Raw genomic sequence first — 4277 nt, 5'->3', positions numbered from 1 at the left:
GACGAGGGGCTGACGTGAATGAATAAACAACTGAGCTCCTCCTCAACGCCACAAGTAAAAGCGGAATGTGGCTGACTTTAGTGGAAATAACCACCACACATTAAACATCATCTTTATGTAGCCTGTATCTCATAATACTGCTGTTTGTAACTGCCTTTACAACATTAAATGTCGACTGTTATGGGTAAGAAACGTAAAGTTCCTCATTAAAAAAAACAACCACAATTTTGAATAATCCATATTACCATTATATTATTGTGTTTTTTTTACATTTTAATACTATTTAACAATACCTTATTTATAATATTTATTTGACTGTAAAACATAATTTGTATGACATGAATAAAATCCACTAGGGGGCACTGTGTCTGCACCTCAACGTCAGTAGTCAATCTGCCATGATGGACAAAATCCAGAAAGATCCCCTCCAGACAGTTACAGATGTACAGAAATTATAGAAAGTATACTAGGCTAAGTAAGAAAGTATACATTTGATGGACTACAAACAACTTGAAAATTTCTGAACATATCAATAATAACATATTTCTGTTTTAAAAGTTACTCTGGATCAACAAGAAGTGAAAAAAAAAAAAAAAAAAAAAAAAAAAAAAAAAAATCCCTTTTCGATGTGTGTTTTATATATTCCTAGAGTCTATGGTTATTGTGTATGTTGCATACTCGACCATGATTGGCTGTTGTGATGTCACAACATTAAGCTCCGATATACCTAAAACTGAGATTTTTGGTGTTTACAGAGAAACTTTCTTGCCTATGCCTTGTGCACGCAAGAGGACCACAGATGTAACATTAGATTTAAAAAAAAAAAAAAAAAAAAAAAATGTTGTATTGTAATTATAAGAAATCAGGCAATTAACGATTCAGTCAAGAAGCAGGACTTCACACTTGACGTTTACGCTGAACGCCAAAGTCGCGATTCCGTTGAGATCTCACAGAAACTCGCGACATCGAACGTGACTTCGGAGCAAAACAAACATTTCAACTGTTTGCACTTGTGTCTGCTACATTTTGGGCCCAAAAACCAAGCGAGAGAAAAACTGCGGATTAAGTCACGGATAAGAAGACTGGATCAGCACGGCTTACGGATTTTGCAAAGGGAGCTGGAGGTGAAACTTAAGTTTTATTGTTGGTCTCAAACGGTGGTAGTGCAAGCTGCTGCTACAGAGCTCATATTTAGGTTATTCATTACTGTTAATTGCGTTAATTAACAGGTGGAGGGAGAGTTGAACCTGTGGTCATTTGAAATGTAGAGGTGTTTTAAAAAAAAAAAAAAAAAAAAGAGAGAAAGTAGAGCCTTAACCATGAAATATAAGTATTATCATTTCGGAACAAGGTACATCTCTGTAATGTGATGAAGACATTTAGGTCCCCACTATGTGAATAACGAGCACACAGAGACACACGGAGACAAATAGCAATATTTCATTGGCATGTAAACCTATCTGAAAGAAAATCGACATGTTTTGACTATTTCGTATGGGAAAATTAGACAGTGAATACCAGATGTACACTTAAAATAGTATTTTATTAAAATAAGTAATTTGGACAATAAACTCCAAATGGTGGGAATGCAAAAAAAAAAAAAAAAAAAATTCAGATTAAATTAAAAAAGCATCTTGATATACCAACATGCCCCCTCAATCAAATAAAAAATAATTCGATTTATTTTTTATAATTGCTACTGATGATATATATTCATAAACCTATGACTTATGAGACCTTATGTCCTGAGAGAAATGCACAACTCTGACACCAGAGGGCGCAAGTACTCTACTAAACTCATTAGACTGAGAACAACATCAGTCTGTATCCAAGTGATTCACGTCTCGTATGATTAAAATGCCTTAGTTAATTAATTGCCCTTAATGTGTGAATAACGACACCGATGTTCCTCATTTGAACTCAGAGAAGATCAAGGAGGTTTTCCTGTTACAGCATTAGACTACAGGACATGCAGTGGTGTTGCTCTCCTCTGTTTAAAGGCACTCATTTCTACTACATGGAAGACCGTAATGCTCAATTCATCAAGTCCCTTTGTTGCTGGCGATCAGAAAATGATGAGGTTTTGTGACATGTGTAGATGTGCACTCAATGCCTTCCTGTCCTGTTGCTCAGTGCTGTCGGTCTACCCAGAAGGCCGTGCAACCTGCGATTATCCGGTGTTATTGACAGAAAATGCTCTTTTCCATAAAGACGCTCCTTCGCCCTTCAGTATTCAGAGGCCCGTCTCCACAGACGCGCTGTGAATTTAAATGTTTGAGGGTCAGTGGTCTCAAAACTTGGGTTAAAACTGTGTCAGCAGAGTGAGATGAGTTTGTATTGATTGTTATGTAAAAGATTCAAGGACGCTTTGTCAGAGGAAAAATCGGCCTGTTTTCCCAACGGTAACGAACAGTACAACAGACAATGTGGGGGTGTGTGGAGAGCTTACTGGGATATAAGTCATACTTGTTAGACACTGGCCATCTGAGGTTCTCTCACAGCCTCTTCCTTAGCATATGCCTCTCTGTCAGCTGTTAGATAATAGTACTTAAATAATGGACAGTATGTTAAGTAATATACTCCCTTTTTCCTGGCCAACATATTAATATTCAAGTCAAGTGCTGCTGATTTATCGTGATAAGCTACCGTGATAATTTGAATGCCTGCTTTTTTGCATTGCAGAAATCTGTGCAGCAGAGTCTTTGAAAACGGCTTTAAAATCTTGTACCTGTGGGTGGTTATTTAACAGTGAGGCCTATCTCCTCCTCGCCTACTCTGCCCTGCCTGTCTAGACCGTGATTACCATCTGCTTCATCACTCTGGACGGTCCACTGTGCTCTCTCTCGCTCTCTCGCTCTCTTCCTCTCTCGCACACAAACACAAACAGCGACAAACACAATCAGATACAAAAGCAGATTTCTGTCCAACTGATCTGCCAATAAATCCAGCCGTCAATGTGGACTCATCAGTAATCAATAACATTAGAGGCAAATGTCCGTCCTGGGCAGTATTTCCAGACTAATGCAAAAGACGAGTTCAGAGTTTTTGACGGCATTTGTTTCTCTGGATGAGAAACACGTTGCGCAATGATTTTGATCTGAAACAGGCATTTTTTTTTTTTTTAAATGGATAACACATCAGAGAGAATTTGCCATATGCTACTTGTTATGGCCTCAGCTAGCTGAGGCTTGTTTTGTGATCGAGATGAATGTTTTCTTTTAAAACTCCACAAAGAGCCAATGATGATGTCATCTGCAAGACAGTTGTGTAAGAAGTTCATGACAGTGATCATAAAATGGAGTTTGTGAACGAACAAACAGGTGATTCTGATTACAGATGTGCTGGTACCTCCTTCAATGCACAGCATGTAATTTCTGCTGCTACAAGTCTCAATCCAAACAAAAACAACAGACAGACTTTGGTGACCTTGTGAAGGAGCAAGGGATTATGGGAGTTGTTGTCTTCATTGTGAAATAACCACCACTGCAGGTTAAAATGATTCTTCAGCTCAACAGTTTGCGAGAGCTTCTCTCTCTTACTTTCACTCTCCTGCTGCCTTGCTTGCTCGGTGTGTAATTTGTTTAGTTATTCTTCTGCCTCCTGTATTGGAAATGGTAAATGTAATTTTGTTTGCCACGTTGGTGGCAAGGCTCAGTGAATTACAGCTTGGCTTTGCACCATGGACACCCTGTCGTTAGCTGCTGTAGTTAGCCAGCGGGTGTGAGCCAACCAGTCGTAGCAAATACTCTCCAGTGCTGTGTTATTTCTGCACAATTTGTGCAAAAGAATCACAACAACAGGTATTGAACTTGACCACTTACTGAAATGAGCCATATCTCCGATATGCAGGAAAGTTTAAAAACGTCAAGAATTATAAATGGAGTTTAGTGTGTTACACTTTCAGTGTGGGAAGACGAGGATCATGAGCAATATACTCTGGTTGGCTGTGTTTCAGTTCAGTGAGTAAGAGTTGGAGCAGTTGGAGCTCTGGTCAAGATGGGGGTGGGAGGGTGAAGGGCTGGAACCTGTCCCAGCTGACTTTGGGTGAAGGCTGGGCCCACCTTGGTCACATTGCCAGTCCATCACGGGGCCCTTTAACAGTATTATGTTAACATTGACATAACGTGTGTGCGTATTTTGATGTTATCATTTAGCATAATATGTCTCTACAGACTCTTAAATCTTATTCTGTAATCACCTGCAAGGAAATCATTCTCAACAATTAATAGAAATACAATGATTCTTGCTGATTATTTTAGGTTGTGAAGTTAAATTGA

This window comes from Embiotoca jacksoni, unplaced genomic scaffold (assembly GCF_022577435.1).
Source record: "Embiotoca jacksoni isolate LCO1_2020_lvr unplaced genomic scaffold, fEmbJac1.0.p SCAF_6, whole genome shotgun sequence".
Taxonomy (NCBI): Eukaryota; Metazoa; Chordata; class Actinopteri; family Embiotocidae; genus Embiotoca; species Embiotoca jacksoni.
Note: the sequence above shows the minus strand (reverse complement) of the source record.